The sequence below is a fragment of the Ananas comosus genome, unplaced genomic scaffold, assembly GCF_001540865.1.
Source record: "Ananas comosus cultivar F153 unplaced genomic scaffold, ASM154086v1, whole genome shotgun sequence".
Taxonomy (NCBI): Eukaryota; Viridiplantae; Streptophyta; class Magnoliopsida; order Poales; family Bromeliaceae; genus Ananas; species Ananas comosus.
Genome location: NW_017890680.1, coordinates 24,184 through 35,832, shown reverse-complemented (window position 1 = coordinate 35,832; position 11,649 = coordinate 24,184). Strand labels below are relative to the sequence as shown.

The 11,649-nt window shown below is 36.7% G+C and overlaps 1 long non-coding RNA gene across 1 annotated transcript; it reads left to right on the top strand.

The window, feature by feature from the left end:
• Positions 1-2,625: 2,625 nt before the first annotated feature.
• LOC109704076 lies at positions 2,626-4,667 on the top strand. The gene is made up of 4 exons (XR_002214158.1): positions 2,626-2,687; positions 3,476-3,961; positions 4,071-4,262; positions 4,395-4,667. It is a non-coding gene; the product is annotated as an uncharacterized LOC109704076 (long non-coding RNA).
• Positions 4,668-11,649: the final 6,982 nt, after the last annotated feature.

The window sequence follows — 11,649 nt, the reverse complement described above, 5'->3', positions numbered from 1 at the left end:
TTTTAACAGCGATTTATTATCGCTGTCAAACTTTGACGGTGATATAATTTATCGCTGACGAAATATTCGCTGTCAACATTTTGGCGGCGATGTTGACGGCGATACTTAATATCGCTGTTAAAAAAATGAAAATCACTGTCAAAATATTAACGGTGATATACGGTATAAATAACATCACTAAATGGTTACCGGCTTAAGCGGATGTTGTTGTCAATAGTAAGATCACACCTCTACCGTGGTAAGCTCCGAGAAATACCCGCCTTCACGGCTAAAGGGTAAATAACCTCACTACACCCGCTCGCGTGTCTTAAACCGGGGCTCCATAACGCCCTCCGCCTTCTTTTTCAAGCGGAACGAGCGTTTGCCGATGAATGCCGCGTCAGAGCTGTTGTTTCGATACGCCTATCCGCGGCTGCTCTAAACCTCAAGCGCCACCCACTGGTGCAGAAGAACTTCCAGAGCGGCTACTCCCCGCAATCTGCTAAACCTCAAGCCCCGTTCGATTCAGGGGCTATGTAACCGGGTATACTCTAAAACCTCGCCTAACCCTGCCACCGAATAGCTGAGCGCAATGGCGGTTTCGAACGCCTACATGTGTTGCATAAGGTGCAGAGGTTAGAGGCGTTTATATATGGGCTAGGGCTCGTGCGTTACAACATACTTGGCGGCCTCGAAGTCCTTCTAGATTCAATGCTCCTCAAAGGCCACCGTTAATGGCGAGCACTTCACGCATTCAATTCCTTAGCTCTTTAAGGAATACAAGCTCAGGCCACCTCGTTAGTGCTGCTAGCGCTTCGGTGGACCCTCGAGCTCCTCCTCTACTTTCGCTTAGTAGGAGCGGACAAATTCCTCACTAGTTCCATACTCGGGCCTTAAATTCTAAGATTCATCTACCACTTCATAACTCAAGCAAAGCTCCTGCTTTGAGGAAATTCCACCCCTCCTACACTCCTTCACTTAAGAGCTTTATGCTCCTAACCTGAAGCTGACCTTAGCTGATCAACAGCTAACACATTCGAAGCCTTTCAGGCTTCCACTAATATTACGTATTTCACGTAATTTCTTTCCAGGCGCTCTCGTGGTCACGTTTTTAGACGTGACCTCGTCTTTACGAGAGCCCCTGGTCAGGGACCGTCCCTCCCTGGCCAGGGTAGTCCGAGCCGACGCCCCCAGAGACTACTCTGGCCAGGGACCATCACTCCCTGGCCAAGGGCTTGCAACCGGGTCGCTCTAATCGGCTTTAAACCGATTCAGGGCTCTTAGGTCGAGCCCTTGGCCAGAGGGCCCCTGGCCAGAGAGTCCGTTCCTGGCCAAGGGCTTGCGCTTTAAGAAGACGGGCTCTACCTCTCGAGAGCCCCTGGCCAGAGGGGCTGGATCCTGACCAGGGAGCGACGCTTTTGTTGGGTCATTCCCGACACATAATCTACCTTTCAACTCCCCGGATAAACATTTTACCGGAAATAATCTCCACCCCCTGGGGAGAGAGAGGGAGAGTCAACGAGAGAGAGAGAGAGTGAAGGAGAAACGAGAGAGAGAGATCTTTCTTTTCTTTCTCTTCTTCTTCCTCTTCTTCTTCTTCTTCTTCCTTTTCCTTTTCTTCTTCCTCTCCTTCCACCTCTTCCTCTTCCGATTCTTCTTCTTCTTCTATAGAAGAAGAGAGGGAGAGAGTTCGAACCTCGAACCTGAAAACTCCATTCGGAGTTTGGATATTACCACCTAAACATTTGATCCCAAAATACCAAATCTTTACCAAGCTTACTTTGGATCTCTTCTATTCATCTACCAAGCCCGAGTGTTAGCTTCGAGCGTGGCGCCTAAAGAAGGGGCAACGGTAAGATCCCGTGCCTTAACCCTAAAACCTTTAGATCCCAAAACTAGATAAAACTCACCAGTCTTTGGATTAACGGTACAGAGGCTTGCGCATCCTTCGCTGCCAAGCAGCTAAGCAACTCGCCCACGCTGCAAGGCCGACTTTGTTCACNAGACAGAGTTCGGGGGTGGGGGGGAGGTGTATTCAAAGAGAACACGGTGAATGGTTCACCGTGTCCAATAGAGATATCCTGTGCGCTTTTTCCGTGCGGTATTCCTATCGAACACGCTGAACCAATTACCGTGTCTAGAGACGGTTATTAGTTCACCGTGTTCAATAGAAATACCGAGCGCCCCATTTCTACTGAACACGGTGATTGGTTCACCGTGTTTAGACACGGTGAACCGATCACCGTGTTCAACTTGAACACCTGGCCGAGCCCTTGCCCGCGTGGCGCTGACGTGGCACTGGCGTGGCAGGGGCAGGGCCATTTTTGCAAATAAATTTTGGACAGGGCTATTTTTGCAAATAAAATTTGTCAGGGGGCTATTTGCAAAAAAAGCCCAAGAATTAGTGATGGTGCCTGTATGCTTTTCAATTGACAAATTTGGGTGTTCAATTAATGGTTATCGGTTTATAGATAATGGAGATGCTGATATATTTGGAATCTCCAATTCAACTAACAGCTCAAATCAAACCAAGCAGAAGTCAATGGGTGTTAATACAGAAGAATGGAAGTTAGGCGGTCATGTTCAAAATAACCTATATTTGATGGGTTCTTTTTTTAAAAAACAAATTTATGCTTTCTTTCTGCACTTTGCTCTATCTTTTATTCCTCTGCGACACATTCTGCGTCGAGTTCGGCGATGATTACAAGGTGGAGGTGCTTCATAATTAGGGTTTTATTTGGTCATATAATTTGGATTTATGTTTGTCGTTTTTGTCAATTAGGTTTTTTTCTCAATTTTAAGATTTGAGATTATGTTCTTATTTTTTGCTTTTATTGTGCACTCTTTGATTATAGGGAATGCTTACTGGGACCCCCTCGGTCAAAGGCAATTTTGAAGTGAACGAACTAAACGCTTTAAGAACTTATAGTTAGTTTAGTGAGTTAGATTGAAAATAATTGAATTAGTTGAACCCCTCAATGTCCGTTTTGAAATGAACCCCTCAATAGTTTAGTAAATTAGACTGAATTAGTTGAATGGTTTGAGATTATGTTCGTATCTCTAGATTGTATTTCAGTTTTTTTTTTTTCTCTCATTTAAAGAATATTTGACAACATCACGTGTTGCATGAGGCCCTAATCCTTTCTCATAGCCATTGACAACTTTTGTCTAAGCAAAAAAAATCTTTCACCAAAATTTTCAAGAGCCTTTGCAATTTTTTAAATAACTTGCATATTTGAGAATTACTAGATGAATTGTCCATAGAGGTTTTAAAATTTTCAGTGAGATAATTGTTAGTAAAATAAATGAGATACTGCTCTTAAACTCAGCATTTAGATGCTGAAAGTTCTTAATTAGTGTTAAGTTTATAATTTGGGTCTATATTTGAATGTTAAGACTTTAGTTTTTCATATCATCATTTAAATGTTGGCTAAAACTAATAATATATCCAAATCTTCTTGATTCACTAATTCGTCATTAATGAATTGTGTTATAGGCGAGGTTAGGGATACCAACAAAATTCAGATGCGTCGTTTTAGTGCTACTCTATGGGTGAAGAAGGTGCATTCAAAAACTAAACTGCAGTTAATGAGGGAGGTTGCCGACAAAGTTGATGCACATCTTGAGCTTGCTCTTGCCCTCACATGCGAGCTCCAAATGCATCTCCATAGTCATGGCGTTCGCGATCTATTGTAGCTTTCCAATCAGCGTGGCGCACTGCTTCTTGAGCTCCCTCACTATTGCCACCGCCCTCAATCTGTGGACCTCTTTCTTTTTTGTGACATGTTTATTTAATGAGCATGATTTGTTGATTACTTTTCTTCTTTGTTTTCGTTCAAAGGTGTTGAGTAAGATTCAGGAGGAGTTGAAGACATGTAGGAAGGAACTGCATGCGTCAAAAGAAACCTTTAAGAAGCTGCTGATGGAAAAATCTCTGCTTGAACAGAAGGTCCAAAGGCTTGAGAGAATGACAAATGAAGAGGTGTGACCTTTTGGTCATTTATTTTCCACTTAAATTTGCTGTGTACATCTTTTAGTCTTTTTTTTTTGTTATTTATCTCACAAGAGTGACTTTGCTTCATAAAATGCAGAAAAGTTCAATGGAAAAATTTTATGAGGAGAATCGGAAACTTAGAGTGTAGAAAGCAGAACTGGAGCAGAAGTTGGAGAGCACCTCACAAGCCTTAACAGCAGCTGAATCTAGGCTTACGCTGAGAAATGCTGAACTAGATACGTTGCAGAACAGTGTAAAAGAACTTGAAGAATTGCGAGAATTTAAAGCAGTATGTGTTTAACTTTTCTAGATCTTACAATGAACATAGTCTTATGATCAGATGTAACTAGACTACCGTCATATTCATTTATAACTGATGTATGAAACTGACATTGTATAAAACTATGTGACATTGTTATAGGACATTGATAGGAAGAATGAGCAAACAGCTACAATTTTACAGAAGCAAGGTGCTCAGTTGGCTGAATTAGAAGCACTCTATAGGGAGGAGCAAATTTTGCGAAAACGATACTATAATACAATTGAAGGTTTCCTCTCTATTTCCCAGTGCCGCACCACCACCTCACAACCACTGCACATGCCATCGTCATCCCCACCACCACCTTTCCCATCTTCTCTGATTGGGGGAAAAAATAAAAATTGTATACTATACTTTGTACTTGAAATGGTTGCTACTCTTATTATGGTGTGGCTTTTATGTCGCAAAGAATGAAAAAAAATGTCACGCTACTATTACTATTACTTTTTACATTCAAGTCTCATGTGAGTTCATTTTATTTGATATTTGAAAGTTTTTCATGTATGTTAGACTTTTTTGTTGTTTAAAATTGTTGAATACAGCTGCTTTCCTTTAATTTTAGCTTCAAGTACTCCAATTTTTAGATTGCTTCCTTTTTTTTTTTTTTTTATATGGCAGTTGATTGAGTTGCTTTATTTCTTTATTTAGGAAGTTGTGCAATGTTAGGATGTGCTACTCTTCTTCTTCTTTTTTTTGTGGAAAACTTAGTTTTTTACCATTATCTATCTTCGAGTCATTTTGCTACAGCAATATCTATCCGCCGCATCGCGCGGGTTAACTAAACTAGTTTTATTGTATGACACATCAGAGATTTCACATATAGTAACATAGGCTAACATGATTGTGAGATTATTATGTTTGGTCCAAAAAGATACAAACAATTCAAGTATGGACCTCATCTTGACTTTAGTCAAGATGACATTTTTAGTATGACACATAAGAGATTTTACATCTAGTAACTTAGGCTACATGATTGTGAGATTATCATATTTGGTCCAAAAAGATACAAACAATTCAAGTATGGATCTCATCTTGACTTTAGGCAAGATGACATTTTTACTAGTATATATATATATATATATATATATATATATATATATAGAGTTGAGCTAGAATGCTATCGGTAGCAAACGGGCTCCGTTGCCACCCATTTGTTTTCGATGATGGAGTCTCCAAATCGACGATCGGCAACGTTGAACATGATCTATACCACTTGAAGTGTTTAGAAATCAAATTTCATACATTTCCGATATTGTTCTCTTGTCCATCAAGTGAACGTAAAAATGAACAACTGAAAATAAATATCCTCTAAAAAGTTATGGTAGGAATTTTGTAATCAAGATCGAGAGTATAGATCTTGTTCTAAATAGTTTAAAGAATTTTCTAACCAAAATTCAATTGATTCGGATAGCTTTACACCGTTAAACGAGAAAACGCTTCATATCTACCTTTAAAATTACAAATTTTCAAACCCTTTGATCATTAGGTCAATGATGTCGAAAAGATTTAGAAATTTGATTTCTAAATAGTTCAAATGGTATAGATCATGTTCAACGGTACCGATCGCCAATTTGAAGGCTCTATCATCGAAAACAAATGGGTGGCAACGGAGTCCGTTTGCTACCGATAGTATTCCAGCTCAACTCTCTCTCTCTCTTTCTCTCTCTCTCTCTCTCTCTCTCTCTCTCTCTCTCTCTATATATATATATATATAGAGCTCGGCTGGTATACTATCGGTAGCACGGAGGTCTTCGTGTTACCAAGTTGTTTTCAATGATGCGGCTTCTAAATTAACGATCGGCTCCGTTAGACTTGATCTAAACTATTGAAAGTATTTAAAAATTAAATTTCATAATTTTTCGGCATCATTTACCTATTAAATGAGTAGTCTAAAAATGAACGGCCGAAAATAAAAATCTCATAAAAAATGATGATAAAAGACTTGAATTTAAGATCAGAGATACTGATCTTACTCTAAATAGTGAAAAGAATTTTTTATAAAAATTTTATCAGATTTGGATTGGTTTACACCGTTAAATTCACAAACACATCACATCTACTATTAAAATTATCAATTTTGAGACCTTTTGATCACTAGCCAAATAATGTTGCAAAATTATGAAATTTAGTTTTCAAATATTTTTAATAGTGTAGATCAAGTCTAACGGAGCTGATCGTCGATTTGGAAGCTGCATCATTGAAAACAACTTGGTAGCACGGAGGCCTCCGTGCTACCGATAGTATACCGGCCTAGCTCTCTCTCTCTCTTTCTCTCTCTCTCTCTCTATATATAGCTGAGCTGGAATACTATTAATAGTGTTTGCGCTCTTTTGCTATTGCTTTTTTAGCCGTTAGATCTATACTATAGTCAATTCCACCTTTTAGATCATACTATTCAACCAGCCACCCACTCAACCCTAGGGGGACCACCACTAAACTCTAGGGAACCACTATCATTTTAATCCTAAAATTTTTCATCCAAGGATTAAAAACTTGATAGCAAAAGGGCCCAAATATTATTAATAGTATTCCAACCCAATTCATACACGTACACACACACAGAGAACATGTTTTTATTTTTCTTAAAATGTGTACATTTGACTCATCTTAGCACACCTTCTTAGCATCTTAGGCTATCGCTCGTGTGAGAGAGACGACATTAGTCTAGTGACACACCTTTCAAATATCACATATTTTTATGCTAGTATTAATGTATACTCTACACATAGAAAATGGAGTAGAGTACAAATTTTATTAACACAATATACTAATATTTATATAGTCAGTCTTTTAAAGGTACAATACATCATTTCTACACAATTCTAGTAATTCAACATGTGATCTGTATACATCTCTTGTCAAAGATTCCGTAAATGGATCAACAACCATCACAACCATCAGATACGTAAAAATATATTATAGAACCACATCATTTTGTGCCATAAAGTATCTTACAAAATTATTATTTATATCTATGTACTTTGTTCTTACATGATATTTCGAATCCTTTACAAAGGCAATTGCAGATTGTCACACTGCATTTTCACAGAATTAAAGTTATCCTTATTTTTTTTCCAAACTTTGTAAAAATCTTATCAACCATACTCCCTCTATTACTATCGTTGAACATGCTATAAATTCAGCTTCCATGATTAACTAGGTACGGACCCGCGCTATGCTGCGAGAAGGTAATATTTGAATTATTTGCAAATTAAGAATATTTTTTTAAAAAAGTATAATTTTTAGAACATATAGAAACATATAGTCTACAAAATATAAAGTATATTAAAATTATTTAGAAAAGAAATTAAGAATAATTAAAAACTATAGAATCAAGACCTAAGACTTCTCTTGGTAAAACATAAGTCCCAACATTCCAATAATGTCCATTTAATATAAACATCGCACTACACATGCATGCAGAAAAACCTTATGCATTGCAAAATCGAAGAAAATTCAGGGGGAAAAAAAACCCTATATTTTCATGGCAATTGAATGGGTATGTAACATAGCAAATAGTAAATAGTTTTGCATTCCTTTAGCTAAAACAGGAGTCACAACATCCCAAAAATGTCCATCAATATAAACAACATAGTACACATGTATGCAGGAAAGTCTCATGCATTGCGAGGGGGAAAAAAAAGCTGCATTTTCACAACAGATAGTTATGCAACACATTCTTATAGCGATTATCAAGGTAACGGAAAAAAAAACCTTGCTACATTGAACGGTTATGTAACATGACATTCAACAAAGTATACGCATAAAGTATATACACATAAAATTTTAAAAAAGGCCTACAAAGTTCCTTCAGAATGTTTGTCTACAACATTCCTCCACAAAAGTTCACAAAGTTCCTCCACAAACACATCCAAAACCTCTAAGGCTTGCTAAAAAAAAGTACCAAAGTCGGGTCTTTCATCAGAACACCTTACCTCTCCATATAGCTTTCTGGACCAATTTAGCATTAGGAACCTCATGTTTCCTCACCTTCTGATCCAGAATGGTCGACACAACTGGGAAAAAAAAAATATATAGATATTATTTTTTATCGGAGGGGGAAAAAAACTCGAGAGATGCTAGAATCGTTACACGAAAACAAGGAAAAACATTGATACCTAAAAGGCCTTTTTCTTTTCCTTAGTTTAAATGCTTCTGCATTTGATTGCAAACTTCTGAGGCAAAATCAAATACATCAATATATATATGTATATAAAATCCATTATAATAACTAATACTATTTTTTCTTACATTATCTGCGGCAACTGGGTCGGGTGTATTTCCTCGACAATGTCATCGATCTGTGTAACAGGAATTGTACTCTCAACAATTTCTTCTTCAATTTCCTGAATACTGTTTTCGCATTCCTTATTTTTCCCTTTGATTTCCAAGGTAGGAGGGAAAATTTTGGCGACACGAAACGACTTGAGATTCATACTCGATTTGCGATTATCTGGCATTATTTGAAAAATATAAGATTGCCCAATGATATTTTTCACAACAGGCGGCAACACAAATCTATCTGAATTGGCTATGATTGCCAATTGTTGGGCAGGAACATGGAGTAAATCCTGTGCGACTTTGCCGAATATCGTAAAATTTGCAGTTCCGGTTTCATCTTCAACAACAGCATTTAGTTTGTACCTAATTTATTAGTTATTTAACTGTTAAATTCCATAACAAAAAAAAAAATCTGAAGTATCATATGTAATCGAATATTTCTTAAAATTTTACCATGGTATAGGTGCACGATCATTTCTNTATATATATATATATATATATATATATATATAAAATCCATTCTAATAACTAATACTATTTTTTCTTACATTATCTGCAACAGTTGGGTCGGGGATATTTCCTCGACAATGTCATCAATTTGTGTAACAGCAATTGTACTCTCAACAATTTCATCTTCAATTTTCTGAATACTGTTTTCGCATTCCTTATTTTTCCCTTTGATTTCCAAGGTAGGAGGGAAAATTTTGGTGACACGAAACGACTTGAGATTCGTACTCGATTTGTGATTATCTGGCACTATTTGAAAAATATAAGATTGCCCAATGATATTTTCCACAACAGGCGGCAGCACAAATCTATCTGAATTGGCTGTGATTGCCAATTGTTGGGCAGGAACATGGAGCAAATCCTGTGTGACTTTGCCAAATATCGTAAAATCTGCAGTTTCGGTTTCATCTTCAACAACAGCATTTAGTTTGTACCTAATTTATTAGTTATTTAACTGTCAAATTCCATAACAAAAAAAAAATTCCGAAGTATCATATGTAATCGAACATTTCTTAAATTTTTACCATGGTATAGGTGCACGATCATTTCTCCCGCATTGACCACACCAAAAATTACCACCATAATCCTTGACTGCTCCTTTACAATCGTAACATGCTTTATACCACCAACCATATGTTGTATCAACAGCTACTAATTTGGCGTCGCAAGTATATTTAATGCCCTAATATTTTAGAACAATACAGAAGGTATTTATTTCAACTGTTGATGCAAATATATTTACTACATAATATGGAAACGTTTATATATCAAAAGCAAATAGCAGGAAGAGTAAAGTAATTTCCGTACTTGTGCCTCAAGTAGGTTTGGTGTAATTAGTTCGGCAATAGTTTTCCGATTTGTGTTCATTTGTTCGAGCGATGAAAGAAGTGGTTTATCAGCAGATTCCATACGGTGAATCGGTACAGGTGATGTTTGTTTGCTGTAGACAACCATATTGTTAGTATTATATTTTGAATATTAGTATGACAAATAAAGAAGCATAATAAACTATTTATTACCTGCGCAGATTATTCTTGAACGTTAAAACTTCAGGTATTTCTAAATTAGTGTATAATCTTGATGCTGAGCAAGTTGACAAATAAACATGATCTAATAAACAAAAAAATACATTAGAAAAGATCCAATTTTAAAATAGCATAGTTTGGAAGGTAGAATATAACAATTCATTTAGTATACCTCGATATGTGTGTACGGTCATACTTGCTAAAACAATTGCAACCGGACCGTCGGCCTCTTTTTGCTTGAGAAAATTGTCATCAAAATCGAGAGCAAATTTGTCCCATAACGTGACCGACAAAACTTGATCACTATAAGATATCCATAAAAATACGGAGGAAAAAATTATTATGGGGAAAGAAAACTAAGCTATAAGAGAATTAAACCATTATTTAGAGCTTACTCTAAATCTCGAATTTCTAATTTCCTAATTGCAGTTAAGTCTTGCGCAACATACGTATGCGAAACAGGAGCAATAGCTATAATACCCCCTAGAACATCTGAGGAATGAAACAATGCATAAAGAGTTATTATTATTATATTACTCAGATGTAATGCAATCAATATTTGGTTAATAGTAAATAAATTTATAAATAGTAAAGAAAAATAACAATACCTATCAGGCAAGCATCGTTGCACTTTTTGGCTTTAACATGTCCAAAATTGATGAAGTAAAAACTGTAGAGCGGAATAGAGCCGATATCGTTGTTTGCTTTGACTACATGCGTCCATTTACTTATTTGCACCATGTATTTCCGATCGACAACTTTATAATTGTTTCTGCTTGGCACGACATTGAAATTTTCAAAGATGTATACCTTACCTTCAGAAAGTAATGATCTAAAGTGTTCCGCATCATATTTACGAACAGTAGCTTGCATTGCATATCCCTACAAAAATTCATGTATGGTTGTAGTAAGACCGGAAAATTTAAAAGATGCGTTTGTACTGAGTGCACCAAAAGTAACTTATATTTAATAGTTTGTCGAAATAAAATTTATACTAACCTCCTCATCTATAAGCAAGTAGTCCAAGCTTAATATATTATTTTTAAGCAACGGTGTTGTTGTTTCCCACATTCTGCTAACTCTGGTTCTGATTTTACAGTGTTTCTGTGCTAAAGCAAGGTCTTTTAGAAGAACAAATTCCATCCCGCAATAATTTTCTGCAATGAAAATACAATAAAATCAGTAAGATTGATTATAGATTTGAAAAATAAGAAGCTTGATACATAAAAAAAAGGAACATTTACTTTAAGCTTTCTAAAATGCTACATTACAGCAGAATAATAGACTATGAATTTATAAATCCAAGTCCTCAAAAATTTCAGAGAAAACAATATTTCTTGTATATCCTTCGACTTCGTCGTCTTTGTTATCAATTAAAATATGCAGGCCTTGACGTGAGGTTACTCGAGAAACTGCAACATAAAGTTGGCCATGCGAAAATACTGGCTTCGGTAGATAAATGCCAACTCGTTGTAGAGTCTGCCCTTGACTTTTATTGATTGTCATGCCATAACAGACGCGAACAGGGAATTGTCTTCGTTTCA